This window comes from Silene latifolia, chromosome 7, assembly GCF_048544455.1.
Source record: "Silene latifolia isolate original U9 population chromosome 7, ASM4854445v1, whole genome shotgun sequence".
In the NCBI taxonomy this organism is placed as follows: Eukaryota; Viridiplantae; Streptophyta; class Magnoliopsida; order Caryophyllales; family Caryophyllaceae; genus Silene; species Silene latifolia.
This window is the reverse complement of record NC_133532.1, coordinates 127,976,117-127,993,131: the sequence shown is the minus strand read 5'-3', so window position 1 is coordinate 127,993,131 and position 17,015 is coordinate 127,976,117. Positions and strand designations below refer to the sequence as shown.

The 17,015-nt window shown below is 43.6% G+C and overlaps 1 long non-coding RNA gene across 1 annotated transcript; it reads right to left on the bottom strand.

The window, feature by feature from the left end:
• Positions 1–13,563: 13,563 nt before the first annotated feature.
• LOC141591382 (uncharacterized) lies at positions 13,564–16,313 on the bottom strand. The gene is made up of 3 exons (XR_012520830.1): positions 15,888–16,313; positions 15,672–15,780; positions 13,564–13,937 (listed from the first exon to the last, which is right to left on the bottom strand). It is a non-coding gene; the product is annotated as an uncharacterized LOC141591382 (long non-coding RNA).
• Between the last annotated feature and the right edge of the window lie 702 nt (positions 16,314–17,015).

Below are 17,015 nucleotides of genomic sequence, written 5' to 3'. Positions count from 1 at the left end.
TCAATCACGCGTCCTAGCTCATTTGAGGAGTTAACCTGTTCGACCTCAAATAACGAGTTTTAACGCATTTTTCACGATAATCCGAGGAGTTTCGGCGAATCTTTGCGTTTTTGGCACACCGGCACCCCCAAATGTCTTCCGTTTGAGCTAATCCGAGTTTCGGCGAATGCTGGTTTCTGGCACACCGGCACCCCCAAATGTCTTCCGTTGGTGCTCAAATTTTGCGTGGCCGCTTTATCTGACCCCAGGAACATCTTATGCGATTTCCGGAGAATTTTGTTCCGGGACCCCGGAATCCCGAAAAACCGTGTATTACACTTCAATTCCAGCCGTTTAGGAGGTCGTATCGGACCAGGTTTCTTTTTCTCCCTGTTTTTCAATCACGCGTCCTAGCTCATTTTAGGAGTTAACCTGTTCGATTTCAACCTCAAATAACGAGTTTTAACGCATTTTTCAAGATAATCCGAGTTTCTGCGAATGATGGTTTCTGGCACACCGGCACCCCCAAATTTCTTCCGTTGGTGCGCAAATTTTGCGTGGCTGCTTTATCTGACCCCAGGAACATCCTATGCGATTTCTGGAGGTTTTTGTTCCGGGACCCCGGAATCCAGAAAAATCGTGTATTATACGCTTCAATTTCAGCCGTTCGGGAGGTCTTACTGGACCCGGTTTCTTTTTCTCCCTGTTTTTAAATCACGCGTCCTAGCTCATTTCATGAGTTAACTTGTTTGATTTCAGCCTCAAAAAACGAGTTTTAACGCATTTTTCACGATAATCCGAGTTTCGGCGAATGCTGGTTTCTGGCACACCGGCACCTCCAAATGTCTTCCGTTGGTTCTCAAATTTTGCGTGATCACTTTATCTGACCCCAGGAACATCTTATGCGATTTCCGGAGAATTTTGTTCCGGGACCCCAGAATCCCGAAAAACCGTGTATTACACTTCAATTCCAGCCGTTCAAGAGGTCGTATCGGACCCGGTTTCTTTTTCTCCCTGTTTTTCAATCAAGCGTCCTAGCTCATTTCAGGAGTTAACCTGTTCGAATTCAGCCTCAAATTACGAGTTTTAACGCATTTTTCCAATAATCCGAGATTCGGTGAAAGCTTGTTTCTGGCACACCGGCACCCACAAATGTCTTCCGTTGGTGCTCAAATTTTGCATGGCCGCTTTCTCTGACCCCATAAACATCCTATGCGATTTCCGGAGGTTTTTGTTTCGGGACCCCGGAATCCCGAAAAACCGTGTATTATATACAATTCAATTTCAGCCGTTCGTACCGGACCCGGTTTCTTTTTCTCCCTGTTTTTCAATCACGCGTCCTAGCTCATTTTAGGAGTTAACCTGTTCGATTTCAGCCTCAAATAACGAGTTTTAACACATTTTTCACGATAATCCGAGTTTCGGCGAATGCTGGTTTTTGGCACACCGGCACCCCCAAATGTCTTCCGTTGGTGCTCAAATTTTGCGTGGCCGCTTTATCTGACCCCAGGAACATCCTATGCGATTTCCGGAGAATTTTGTTCCGGGACCCCGGAATCCCGAAAAACCGTGTATTATACAATTCAATTTCAGCCGTTCGGGAGGTCGTACCGGACCCGGTTTCTTTTTCTCCCTGTTTTTCAATCACGCGTCCTAGCTCATTTGAGGAGTTAACCTGTTCGGTTTCAGCCTCAAATAACGAGTTTTAACGCATTTTTCACGATAATCCGAGTTTCGGCGAATGCTGGTTTTTGGCACACCGGCACCCCCAAATGTCTTCCGTTTGAGCTAATCCGAGTTTCGGCGAATGATGGTTTTTGGCACACCGGCACCCCCAAATGTCTTCCGTTGGTGCTCAAATTTTGCGTGGCCGTTTTATCTGACCCCAGGAACATCCTATGCGATTTCCGGAGAATTTTGTTTCGGGACCCCGGAATCCCGAAAAATCGTGTATTATATACACTTCAATTTCAGCCGTTCGGGAGGTCGTACCGGACCCGGTTTCTTTTTCTCCCTGTTTTTCAATCACGCGTCCTAGCTCATTTCAGGAGTTAACCTGTTCGATTTCAACCTCAAATAACGAGTTTTAACGCATTTTTCACGATAATCCGAGTTTCGGCGAATGCTGGTTTTTGGCACACCGGCACCCCCAAATGTCTTCCGTTGGTGCTCAAATTTTGCGTGGCCGCTTTATCTAACCCCAGGAACATCCTATGTGATTTCCGAAGGTTTTTGTTTCGGGACCCCGGAATCCCGAAAAACCGTGTATTATACAATTCAATTTCAGCCGTTCGGGAGGTCGTACAAGACCGGTTTCTTTTTCTCCCTGTTTTTCAATCATGCGTCCTAGCTCATTTCAGGACTTAACCTGTTCGATTTCAGCCTCAAATAACGAGTTTTAAAGCATTTTTCACGATAATCCGAGTTTCGGCGAATGTTGGTTTCTGGCACACCAGCACCCCCAAATGTCTTTCGTTGGTGCTCAAATTTTTCTTGGCCGCTTTATCTGACCCCAAGAATACCCTATGCGATTTCCGGAGAATTTTGTTCTGGGACTCCGGAATCCTTAAAAATCGTGTATTATACACTTCAATTTCAGTCGTTCGGGAGGTCGTACCGGACCCGGTTTCTTTTTCTCCCTGTTTTTCAATCATGCGTCTTATCTCATTTTAGGAGTTAACCTGTTCGATTTCAGCCTCAAATAACGAGTTTTAACGCATTTTTCACGATAATCCGAGTTTCGGCGAATGCTGGTTTCTGGCACACCAGTACTCCAAATGTCGTCCGTTGGTGCTCAAATTTTGCGTGGCCGCTTTATCTGACCCCAGGAACATCTTATGCGATTTCCGGAGAATTTTGTTCTGGGACCCCTGAATCCCGAAAAACCGTGTATTATACACTTCAATTTTAGCCGTTCCGAAGGTCGTACTGGACCCGGTTTATTTTTCTCCCTGTTTTTCAATCACGCGTCCTAGCTCATTTCAGGAGTTAACCTGTTCGATTTCAGCCTCAAATAACGAGTTTTAACGCATTTTTCAAGATAATCCGAGTTTCGGCGAATGCTGGTTTTTGGCACACCGGCACCCCCAAATGTCTTCCGCTGGTGCTTAAATTTTGCGTGGCCGCTTTATCTGACCCCAGGAACATCCTATGCGATTTCCGGAGAATTTTGTTCCGGGACCCCGGAATCCCGAAAAACCGTGTATTATACACTTCAATTTCAGCCGTTAGAGGTCGATCAGGACCCGGTTTCTTTTTCTCCCAGTTTTTCAATCACGCGTCCTAGCTCATTTCAGGAGTTAACCTGTTCGTTCAGCCTCAAATAACGAGTTTTAACGCATTTTTCACGATAATCCGAGTTTCGGCGAATCGGTTTTTTTGGCACACCAAAGACCCCCAAATGTCTTCCGTTTGAGCGAATCCGAGTTTCGGCGAATGATGGTTTTTGGCACACCGGCACCCCCAAATGTCTTCCGTTGGTGCTCAAATTTTGCGTGGCCGTTTTATCTGACCCCAGGAACATCTTATGCGATTTCCGGAGAATTTTGTTCCGGGACCCGAATCCCAAAACCGTGTATTATACACTTCAATTTCACCGTTCTCGGAGGTCGTCGGACCCGGTTTCTTTTTCTCCCTGTTTTTCAATCACGCGTCCTAGCTCATTTAAGGAGTTAACCTGTTCGATTTCAGTCTCAAATAACGAGTTTTTACGCATTTTTCACGATAATCCGAGTTTCGGCGAATGCGGGTTTCTGGCACACCGGCACCCCCAAATGTCTTCCGTTGGTGCTCAAATTTTGCGTGGCCGCTTTATCTGACCCCAGGAACATCTTATGCGATTTCCGGAGAATTTTGTTCTGGGACCCCGGAATCCCGAAAAACCGTGTATTATACACTTCAATTTTAGCCGTTCGGGAGGTCGTACTGGACCCGGTTTATTTTTCTCCCTGTTTTTCAATCACGCGTCCTAGCTCATTTCAGGAGTTAACCTGTTCGATTTCAGCCTCAAATAACGAGTTTTAACGCATTTTTCAAGATAATCCGAGTTTCGGCGAATGCTGGTTTCTGGCACACCGGCACCCCCAAATGTCTTCCGTTGGTGCTTAAATTTTGCGTGGCCGCTTTATCTGACCCCAGGAACATCCTATGCGATTTCCGGAGAATTTTGTTCCGGGACCCCGGAATCCCGAAAACCGTGTATTATACAATTCAATTTCGTAGTTCGGGAGGTCGTGACTGGGACCGGTTTTTTTCTCCTGTTTTTCAATCACGCGTCGTAGCTCATTTGAGGAGTTAACCTGTTCGGTTTCACCTCAAATCAAATACGAGTTTTAACGCATTTTCACGATAATCCGAGTTTCGGCGAATGCTTTGGTTTTTGGCACACCGGCACCCCCAAATGTCTTCCGTTGGTGCTCAAATTTTGCGTGGCCGCTTTATCTGACCCCAGGAACATCCTATGTGATTTCCGGAGGTTTTTGTTTCGGGACCCCGGAATCCCGAAAAACCGTGTATTATACAATTCAATTTCAGCCGTTCGGGAGGTCGTACAAGACCGGTTTCTTTTTCTCCCTGTTTTTCAATCATGCGTCCTAGCTCATTTCAGGAGTTAACCTGTTCGATTTCAGCCTCAAATAACGAGTTTTAAAGCATTTTTCACGATAATCCGAGTTTCGGCGAATGTTGGTTTCTGGCACACCAGCACCCCCAAATGTCTTTCGTTGGTGCTCAAATTTTTCTTGGCCGCTTTATCTGACCCCAAGAATACCCTATGCGATTTCCGGAGAATTTTGTTCCGGGACCCCGGAATCCTGAAAAATCGTGTATTATACACTTCAATTTCAGTCGTTCGGGAGGTCGTACCGGACCCGGTTTCTTTTTCTCCCTGTTTTTCAATCATGCGTCTTATCTCATTTCAGGAGTTAACCTGTTCGATTTCAGCCTCACATAACGAGTTTTAACGCATTTTTCACGATAATCCGAGTTTCGGTGAATGCTGGTTTCTGGCACACCAGTACCCCCAAATGTCTTCCGTTGGTGCTCAAATTTTGCGTGGCCGCTTTATCTGACCCCAGGAACATCTTATGCGATTTCCGGAGAATTTTTTTCTGGGAGCCCGGAATCCCGAAAAACCGTGTATTATACACTTCAATTTTAGCCGTTCGGGAGGTCGAAATCTTTGGACCCGGTTTATTTTTCTCCCTGTTTTTCAATCACGCGTCGTAGCTCATTTCAGGAGTTAACTGTTCGATTTCAGCCTCAAATAACGAGTTTTAACGCATTTTCACGATAATCCGAGTTTCGGCGAATCTTGGTTTTTGCACACCAAAGACCCCCAAATGTCTTCCGTTTGAGCGAATCCGAGTTTCGGCGAATGATGGTTTTTGGCACACCGGCACCCCAAATGTCTTCCGTTGGTGCTCAAATTTTGCGTGTCGCCGTTTTATCGACCCCCAGGGAACATCTTATGCGATTTCCGGAGAATTTTGTTCCGGGACCCCGGAATCCCGAAAAACCGTGTATTATACACTTCAATTTCAGCCGTTCGGGAGGTCGTACCGGACCCGGTTTCTTTTTCTCCCTGTTTTTCAATCACGCGTCCTAGCTCATTTAAGGAGTTAACCTGTTCGATTTCAGTCTCAAATAACGAGTTTTAACGCATTTTTCACGATAATCCGAGTTTCGGCGAATGCGGGTTTCTGGCACACCGGCACCCCCAAATGTCTTCCGTTGGTGCTCAAATTTTGCGTGGCCGCTTTATCTGACCCCAGGAACATCTTATGCGATTTCCGGAGAATTTTGTTCTGGGAGTCCGGAATCCCGAAAAACCGTGTATTATACACTTCAATTTTAGCCGTTCGGGAGGTCGTACTGGACCCGGTTTATTTTTCTCCCTGTTTTTCAATCACGCGTCGTAGCTCATTTGAGGAGTTAACCTGTTCGATTTCAGCCTCAAATAACGAGTTTTAACGCATTTTTCACGATAATCCGAGTTTCGGCGAATGCTGGTTTTTGGCACACCAGCACCCCCAAATGTCTTCCGTTTGAGCGAATCCGAGTTTCGCCGAATGATGGTTTTTGGCACACCGGCACCCCCAAATGTCTTCCGTTGGTGCTCAAATTTTGCGTGGCCGCTTTATCTGACCCCAGGAACATCCTATGCGATTTCCGGAGAATTTTGTTCCGGGACCCCGGAATCCCGAAAAACCGTGTATTATACACTTCAATTTCAGCCGTTCGGGAGGTCGTACCGGACCCGGTTTCTTTTTCTCCCTGTTTTTCAATCACGCGTCCTAGATCATTTAAGGAGTTAACCTGTTCGATTTCAGTCTCAAATAACGAGTTTTTACGCATTTTTCACGATAATCCGAGTTTCGGCGAATGCGGGTTTCTGGCACACCGGCACCCCCAAATGTCTTCCGTTGGTGCTCAAATATTGCGTGGCCGCTTTATCTGACCCCAGGAACATCTTATGCGATTTCCGGAGAATTTTGTTCTGGGACCCCGGAATCCCGAAAAACCGTGTATTATACACTTCAATTTTAGCCGTTCGGGAGGTCGTACTGGACCCGGTTTATTTTTCTCCCTGTTTTTCAATCACGCGTCCTAGCTCATTTCAGGAGTTAACCTGTTCGATTTCAGCCTCAAATAACGAGTTTTAACGCATTTTTCAAGATAATCCGAGTTTCGGCGAATGCTGGTTTCTGGCACACCGGCACCCCCAAATGTCTTCCGTTGGTGCTCAAATTTTGCGCGGCCGATTTATCTGACCCCAGGAACATCCTATGCAATTTCCGGAGAATTTTGTTCCGGGACCCCGGAATCTTGAAAAACCGTGGATTATACAATTCAATTTCAGCCGTTCGGGAGGTCGTACCGGACCCGGTTTCTTTTTCTCCCTGTTTTTCAATCACGCGTCCTAGCTCATTTGAGGAGTTAACCTGTTCGGTTTCAGCCTCAAATAACGAGTTTTAACGCATTTTTCACGATAATCCGAGTTTCGGCGAATGCGGGTTTTTGGCACACCGGCACCCCCAAATGTCTTCCGTTTGAGCTAATCCGAGTTTCGGCGAATGATGGTTTTTGGCATACCGGCACCCCCAAATGTCTTCCGTTAGTGCTCAAATTTTGCGTGGCCATTTTATCTGACCCCAGGAACATCTTATGCGATTTCCGGAGAATTTTGTTCCGGGACCCCGGAATCCCGAAAAACCGTGTATTATACACTTCAATTTCAGCCGTTCGGGAGGTCGTACCGGACCCGGTTTCCTTTTCTCCCTGTTTTTCAATCACGCGTCCTAGCTCATTTAAGGAGTTAACCTGTTCGATTTCAGTCTCAAATAACGAGTTTTTACGCATTTTTCACGATAATTCGAGTTTCGGCGAATGCGGGTTTCTGGCACACCGGCACCCCCAAATGTCTTCCGTTGGTGCTAAAATTTTGCGTGGCCGCTTTATCTGACCCCAGGAACATCTAATGCGATTTCCGGAGAATTTTGTTCCGGGACCCCGGAATCCCGAAAAACCGTGTATTATACACTTCAATTTCAGCCGTTCGGGAGGTCATACCGGACCCGGTTTCGTTTTCTCCTTGTTTTTCAATCACGCATCCTAGCTCATTTCAGGAGTTAACCTGTTCGATTTCAGCCTCAAATAACGAGTTTTAACGCATTTTTCAAGATAATTCGAGTTTCGGCGAATGCTGGTTTCTGGCACACCGGCACCCCCAAATGTCTTTCGTTGGTGCTTAAATTTTGCGTGGTTGCTTTATCTGACCCCAGGAACATCCTATGCGATTTACCGAGAATTTTGTTCCGGGACCCCGGAATCCCGAAAAATCGTGTATTATGCACTACAATTTCAGCCGTTCGGGAGGTCGTTCCGGACCCGGTTTATTTTTCTCCCTGTTTTTCAATCACGCGTCCTAGCTCATTTGAGGAGTTAACCTGTTCGATTTCAGCCTCAAATAACGAGTTTTAACGCATTTTTCACGATAATCCGAGTTTCGGCGAATGTTGATTTCTGGCACAGCGGCACCCCCAAATGTCTTCCGTTGGTCCTCAAATTTTGCGTGGCCGCGTTATCTGACCCCGAGAACATCCTATGCGATTTCCGGAGAATTTTGTTCAGGGATCCCGGAATCCCGAAAAACCGTGTATTATACACTTCAATTTTAGCCGTTCGGGTGGCCGTACTAGACCCGGTTTCTTTTTCTCCCTGTTTTTCAATCACGCGTCCTAGCTCATTTCAGGAGTTAACCTGTTCGATTTCAGCCTCAAATAACGAGTTTTAACGCATTTTCAAGATAATCCGAGTTTCGCGAATGATGGTTTTACGCACACCGCACCCCAAATTTCTTCCGTTGGTGCGCAAATTTTGCGTGGCTGCTTTATCTGACCCCAGGAACATCCTATGCGATTTCCGAAGAATTTTGTTCTGGGACCACGGAATCCCGAAAAATCGTGTATTATAAACTTCAATTTCAGCCGTTCGGGAGGTCGTACCGGACCCGGTTTCTTTTTCTCCCTGTTTTTCAATCATGCGTCCTATCTCATTTCAGGAGTTAACCTCTTCGATTTCAGCCTCAAATAACGAGTTTTAACGCATTTTTCACGATAATCCGAGTTTCGGCGAATCTTTTTTACGCACACCGCACCCCCAAATGTCTTTCGTTCGTGCTCAAATTTTGCGTGGCTGCTTTATCTGACCCCAGGAACATCCTATGCGATTTACCGAGAATTTTGTTCCGGGACCCCGGAATCCCAAAAAACCGTATATTATACACTTCAATTTCAGCTGTTCGGGAGATCTTACCGGACCCGGTTTCTTTTTCTCCCTGTTTTTCAATTACGCGACCTAGCTCATTTCAGGAGTTAACCTGTTCGATTTCAGCCTCAAATAACGAGTTTTAACGCATTTTTCACGATAATCCGAGTTTCGGCGAATGTTGATTTCTGGCACAGCGGCACCCCCAAATGTCTTCCGTTGGTCCTCAAATTTTGCGTGGCCGCGTTATCTGACCCCGGGAACATCCTATGCGATTTCCGGAGAATTTTGTTCCGGGATCCCGGATACCCGAAAAACCGTGTATTATACACTTCAATTTTAGCCGTTCGGGTGGTCGTACTAGACCCGGTTTCTTTTTCTCCCTGTTTTTCAATCACGCGTCCTAGCTCATTTCAGGAGTTAACCTGTTCGATTTCAGCCTCAAATAACGAGTTTTAACGCATTTTTCAAGATAATCCGAGTTTCTGCGAATGATGGTTTCTGGCACACTGGCACCCCCAAATTTCTTCCGTTGGTGCGCAAATTTTGCGTGGCTGCTTTATCTGACCCTAGGAACATCCTATGCGATTTCCGAAGAATTTTGTTCTGGGACCCCGGAATCCCGAAAAATCGTGTATTATACACTTCAATTTTAGCCGTGCGGGTGGTCGTACTAGACCCGGTTTCTTTTTCTCCCTGTTTTTCAATCACGCGTCCTAGCTCATTTCAGGAGTTAACCTGTTCGATTTCAACCTCAAATAACGAGTTTTAACGCATTTTTCAAGATAATCCGAGTTTCTGCGAATGATGGTTTACGCACACACGCACCCCAAATTTCTTCCGTTGGTGCGCAAATTTTGCGTGGCTGCTTTATCTGACCCCAGGAACATCCTATGCGATTTCCGAAGAATTTTGTTCTGGGACCTCGGAATCACGAAAAATCGTGTATTATACACTTCAATTTCAGCCGTTCGGAAGGTCGTACCGGACCCAGTTTCTTTTTCTCCCTGTTTTTCAATCATGCGTCCTATCTCATTTCAGGAGTTAACCTGTTCGATTTCAGCCTCAAATAACGAGTTTTAACGCATTTTTCACGATAATCCGAGTTTCGGCGAATGCTGGTTTCTGGCACACCGGTACCCCCAAATGTCTTCCGTTGGTGCTCAAATTTTGCGTGGCCGCTTTATCTGACCCCAGGAACATCCTATGCGATTTCCGGAGAATTTTGTTCCGGGACCCCGGAGTCCCGAAAAACCGTATATTATACACTTCAATTTCAGCCGTTCAGGAGGTCGTACCGGACCCGGTTTCTTTTTCTCCATGTTTTTCAAGCACGCGTCCTAGCTCATTTCAGAAGTTAACCTGTTCGATTTCAGCCTCAAACAACGAGTTTGAATGCATTTTTCACGATAATCCGAGTTTCGGCGAAAGCTGGTTTATGGCACACCGGCACCCCCAAATGTCTTCCATTGGTGCTCAAATTTTGCGTGGTCGCTTTATCTAACCCCAGGAACATCCTATGTGATTTCCGGAGGTTTTTGTTTCGGGACCCCGGAATCCTGAAAAACCGTGTATTATACAATTCAATTTCAGCCGTTCGGGAGGTCGTACAGGACCGGTTTCTTTTTCTCCCTGTTTTTCAATCATGCGTCCTAGCTCATTTCAGGAGTTAACCTGTTCGATTTCAGCATCAAATAACGAGTTTTAAAGCATTTTTCACGATAATCCGTGTTTCGGCGAATGATGGTTTCTGGCACACCGGCACCCCCAAATGTCTTTCGTTGGTGCTCAAATTTTTCTTGGCCGCTTTATCTGACCCCAAGAATATCCTATGCGATTTCCGGAGAATTTTGTTCCGGGACCCCAGAATCCTGAAAATTCGTGTATTATACACTTCAATTTCAGCCGTTCGGGAGGTCGTACCGGACCCGGTTTTATTTTCTCCCTGTTTTTCAATCACGCGTCCTAGCTCATTTCAGAAGTTAACCTGTTCGATTTCAACCTCAAATAACGAGTTTTAACGCATTTTTCATGATAATCCTAGTTTCGGCGAATCTTTGGTTTTTTTGCTTTGGCACCCCCAAATGTCTTCCGTTGGTGCTCAAATTTTGCGTGGCCGCTTTATCTGACCCCAGGAACATCTTATGCGATTTCCGGAGAATTTTGTTCTGGGACCCCGGAATCTCGAAAAACCGTGTATTATACACTTCAATTTTAGCCGTTCGGGAGGTCCTACTGGACCCGGTTTCTTTTTCTCCCTGTTTTTCATTCACGCGTCCTAGCTCATTTCAGGAGTTAACCTGTTCGATTTCAGCCTCAAATAACGTGTTTTACCGCATTTTTCACGATAATCCGAGTTTCGGCGAATGCTGGTTTTTGGCACACCGGCACCCCCAAATGTCTTCCGTTGGTGCTCAAATTTTGCGTGGCCGCTTTATCTGACCCCAGGAACATATTATGCGATTTCCGGAGAATTTTGTTCCGGGACCCCGAAATCCCGAAAAACCGTGTATTATACACTTCAATTTCAGCCGTTCGGGAGGTCGTACCGGACCCGGTTTCTTTTTCTCCCTGTTTTTCAATCACGCGTCCTAGCTCATTTCAGGAGTTAACCTGTTCGATTTCAGCCTCAAATAACGAGTTTTAACGCATTTTTCAAGATAATTCGAGTTTCGGCGAATGCTGGTTTCTGGCACACCGGCACCCCCAAATGTCTTCCGTTGGTCCTCAAATTTTGCGTGGCCGCGTTATCTGACCCCGGGAACATCCTATGCGATTTCCGGAGAATTTTGTTCCGGGATCTCGGAATCCCGAAAAACCGTGTATTATACAATTCAATTTTAGCCGTTCGGGTGGTCGTACTAGACCCGGTTTCTTTTTCTCCCTGTTTTTCAATCACGTGTCCTAGCTCATTTCAGGAGTTAACCTGTTCGATTTCTGCCTCAAATAACGAGTTTTAACGCATTTTTCACGATAATCAGGAGTTTCGGCGAATCTTGGTTTAAACACACCGGCACCCCCAAATGTCTACCGTTGGTGCTCAAATTTTGCGTGGCCGCTTTATCTGACCCCAGTAACATCCTATGCGATTTCCGCAGAATTTGGTTCTGGGACCCCGGAATCCCGAAAAACCGTGTATTATACACTTCAATTTCAGCCGTTCGGGAGGTCGTTCCGGACCCGGTTTATTTTTCTCCCTGTTTTTCAATCACGCGTCCTAGCTCATTTGAGGAGCTAACCTGTTTGATTTCAGCCTCAAATAACGAGTTTTAACGCATTTTTCACGATAATCCGAGTTTCGGCGAATGTTGGTTTCTGGCACACCGGCACCCCCAAATGTCTTCCGTTGGTGCTCAAATTTTGTGTGGCCGCGTTATCCGACCCCGGGAACATCCTATGCGATTTTCGGAGAATTTTGTTCCGGGACCCCGGAATCCCGAAAAACCGTGTATTATACACTTCAATTTTAGCCGTTCGGAGGTCGTACTGGACCCGGTTTCTTTTTCTCCCTGTTTTTCAATCACGCATTCTAGCTCATTTCAGGAGTTAACCTGTTCGATTTCAGCCTCAAATAACGAGTTTTAACGCATTTTTCACGATAATCCGAGTTTCGGCGAATGTTGATTTACGCACGCACCACCCCAAATGTCTTCCGTTGGTGCTCAAATTTTGTGTGGCCGCTTTATCTGACCCCGGAACATCCTATGCGATTTCCGGAGAATTTTGTTCCGGACCACGGAATCCCGAAAAACCGTGTATTATACACTTCAATTTTAGCCGTTCGAGGTCGTCGGACCCGGTTTCTTTTTCTCCCTGTTTTTCAATCACGCGTTCTAGCTCATTTCAGGAGTTAACCTGTTCGATTTCAGCCTCAAATAACGAGTTTTAACGCATTTTTCATGATAATCCTAGTTTCGGCGAATGATGGTTTCTGGCACACCGGCACCCCCAAATGTCTTCCGTTGGTGCGCAAATTTTGCGTGGCTGCTTTATATGACCCCAGGAACATCCTATGCGATTTCCAGAGAATTTTGTTCCGGGACCACGGAATTCCGAAAAACTGTGCATTATGCACTTCAATTTCTGCCGTTCGGGAGGTCGTACCGGACCCGGATTTTTCTTCTCCATGTTTTTCAATCAATCGTCCTAGCTCATTTCAGGAGTTAACCTGTTCGATTTCAGCCTCAAATAACGAGTTTTAAAGCATTTTTCACGATAATCCGAGTTTCGGCGTGTAACAGCCCAAGGTAACCTGCTAACGTGATATTGTCCGCTCTGGGAGACACAACCCCCTCACGGCTTTAAAACGCGTCACATTAGGAAGAGGTAGCCACATGATTATAAACCATGCTTCGTTCCCCTCTTCTACCGATGTGGGAAGGTCACCTTCCATATTTAAAAAACGGCCTACGGCTCGCACCACAGGTGCCGTGCCCGTGCCCGGCGCGGCGTGGCGCGCGCACGCGTGTGTGGCTGTATGGGCCCTTTGCCACTACATATCTCCAATAACGAGATTTAACATTCACTAATGTTAAAACCATTGAAAATCATAAAAGCCTTTTCAACCTTTTAGTTTAATATTCTATAGTAAGAATACTATCTTTACTAAATATGATTATACACGGTTTAAACTATTTTTAAACATTTCAAAACTATCAAAATAAATACTTTTCTTCAAAATATAATAAAATTATATTTCTTTGAATTATTTTTACTTTAAATACATTATTGTCAAATTTTACTTGATTAATTAATTATTTTCGGAATATACTAACGGTCCGAATTTTACGGGGCGTTACAATACATACAAAAATACCAACTGTGACACCCTTAAATCTAGCCTTAATTAAAGACGTAAATTCTACAGAAAAACTGGTAGGATATGTTTGTAAATGGTTCAACTAGTCCAAAAACCTGCAATTTCAAAAAATTTTCTAACTTAAACCATTCACAACCAATCCAACTCAAGAAGAGTGTCAAAAACCCTGCAACAGCTGATAAACTAATTTACATACTTAACTAAAGACGCGGAAATATAAGGATACAAACCAAAAATAGAAAAGGGAGACATATGTCCCTTCAAATAATATACAAACCAAAAGTGTAAAAGGTTTACTGATAGAATAGCCAAAACTAGGTCCAAGGTTCCTTGCTCACTAGCTCGTCTGTGACCCCAACTAAGCATCAACAACCTGTCAATCGCATTTTATACAAACACGAAAGCCACAATTCAGTGGGGAGTAACTTTGAGTCCTCCCAGCCACGAATCGTCAAAATTAATGTAACATGTAATGTAACATGTAAACAATTTGATAAACCATTTACTTATCATGTATTCTAGCAAATGACCCCTAAACTGGCCAAACTAAACTATCATGTGAATCATATAACAAATAGTAATCCAAACTTTATCAACTGTAACCGGCTTACATCTCACCTATTACAGTTCATAAAATCACCATACAAGAAAGGGCAATATATCAAAGACAGGCATAAGTTCTTAGTACGGTCAATAGTCACTTTGTAACTCGAGTCTATACCACGAGGTAGGGAAGGTAATCGAACCGGTATCTTGGCTCAGCGGTTACTATTAAGAAAACATGGCCAAGAGACAACACAACCCTAGCCTAAAATCTGCAGAGACCTAGACATGCGGATACACACCACCGCACCCAAGACCCACAACTTTTTTAAAACAAAGTGAAGTGAGTACCCTAAGGACACCACCGAAGGGTTGGCTAGTACTTAAGCCGACCACTTACTATCAAAATAAGTACCGAGGTCATGCCCCAACTTGGATATAAATCCACTAGTCAGGAACACAAAGGCTATCAAGCAGTGAACATATACTCGTCAGAGACTATAAAGACCTATCTATGATGAAGGCCGAAATACTCACCTAGGACCTAGTCACAGCTAGTCCCAGCTTGAATACTTTAGCCCACACCACACATGACTCACCACACAAGTCAAGTAAGACACCCACTTAACCTTAAGAGGGCAAAAAGTCCTACTTATCAATATAAATTCTAGCATTCTATCATGTGAAAGGCTTATAATGTCTATTTACAGCATACAATCCCAACAGAATCCTCAATAAGTATTCAATACTAATTTCTAATTCTAACAATAGTAACCATATTAAAGGCTTCAGGGGAAACTAGGGCCATTTCTACAATACAAGTCACTATTAAATTCAATAAGCTATACATGTGAACAAAAGCTTGATAAATGGCCTAAAACAAGAAAAAGGCCGATTATCTAAATCATTCAACCGAATTTTTACCCGCAACCCCAGCCTGCGACAGTGCGGGTCAAATTGCGGTGACCAATCACTCAATTAATCGACATCGCATCGATCAAAGGGACTAAGGCTCGGTTTTAGACAATCAACAAAACATTACAATTATAGCTATAAAATTCATTTTGAGCCTATTAATTACAATTTCCTTTTGTAAACTACCCTAACATGTGATAACTATTAATATAAGCACAATTTTACCAATACATAATTTTTGTTACTATCAAAATACTACCCTTTTGTTACTTATACTATTCTAATATTAATTAACCCGAAAAGACCAAGATTGTACGAAAACCCGCGAAACAAGCACGGACCGACCCGGGCCAACCCCAAGACCGGCCGAGGCTGCCGTGGGCCTGCCGGCTGCTGCCGGGCCCGCTGCCGCACCATTTCTCCTCTTTTTTTTCATTTTTATACATTATAAGACCGTCTGAAAATTAATTAATCGTCCCCAATTCAATTTTGATAATTTAAACTAACAAAAGGCATAATTTAAGCTAACAATTGACATGCATGCAACCATCCTAAACATGTGAAAATTACTACACCAACAAAAATCACCAAACATACAAAAATCAAAAACATGTGACGATCTTTCGTCGAGTAACTCGAAATATGTTACCTTAAGCTAGAAAATAAGCAATTAGCACCTCAAAACCCGAACCCTAACAACAACTAGCCGCTATCCTCTACGATATACGAGTCCCCGAACTCGTCCTCCAATTCTTCACCTAAATAAACAATAAAAATACCATAAATAAGCATCAATACCGAAAAATACCGAATTTCCGAAAATTGGTCTTAAAATAACTTAATGAAAATTGAAATTAGAACATACTAAGTTGTAGATCGTGGCGAGGGGATTCCGGAAAGGTAAATTATGCGAAAAACGGACTAGTAACGAAGAATTTATGGCCTAAACAGCTTGAAATTTTGTGAAAATGGTGTTTGGATGAAATGTTGATGATGATGATATGAACAAACCAGAAAAAAAATAGAAAGGAAGGGCTGGTCAGCCGTGTAAGGGAGAAGGAAAGGAGAAAAGGAAGTGCGGGATTTTTAGCCGGGATTTTTACGAGTCGGGTTTGACTTGTTTCAATAATAATTAAATCCGTAAGTCAAACGCAAATTCCGTCAAGTCCAAAGTTCTTAAACACGAGATTACAATAAAATTGAGTATTCATACGACCCATCTCCAAATTCGTTTACCCAACGTTCAAACGAATTGTCATTTTCCCCCCGATACGCCCTTATTTCGAAATAAAAGATTTTACACGGTTTAAACTATTTTTAAACATTTCAAAACTATCAAAATAAATACTTTTCTTCAAAATATGATAAAATTATATTTCTTTGAATTATTTTTACTTTAAATACTTTATTGTCAAATTTTACTTGATTAATTAATTATTTTCGAAACATATTAACGGTCCGAAATTTACGGGCGTTACAATCACCCCTCCTTTTAAAAAGTTTCGTCCTCGAAACTTAGAAGGAGAAATTATAGTTATTAGAAAATATAGGTATCTTTCCAATGAAACGGTGATACTCTTGTTGATCAGACAAGAACATCCATATTCATATCAAGATATAAAAATATTTCTACACCAATAAATGAGAAAACCCATTATTGGGACGTCACCAACAACGAGATTCAACATTCACTAATGTTAAAACCATTGAAAATCATAAAAGCATTTTCAAACTTTTAGTTCTATTGCTCCCGATGCACGTTTGTGCACCCCACTTAGAAATCACTTGACCTTAAAATAATAAACTTGAGAGAAGGGTAGGATGGGTAGAATTAAGATTTTATGTGGTTAGGGTTTCGGTTTTGAGGACTAATTGCTCATTTTCTAGCTTAAGGTAACATATTTCGAGTTACTCGACGAAAGATCGACACATGTTTTTGATTTTTGTATGTTTGGTGAATTTTTGTTTGGGTAGTAATTTTCACATGTTAAAC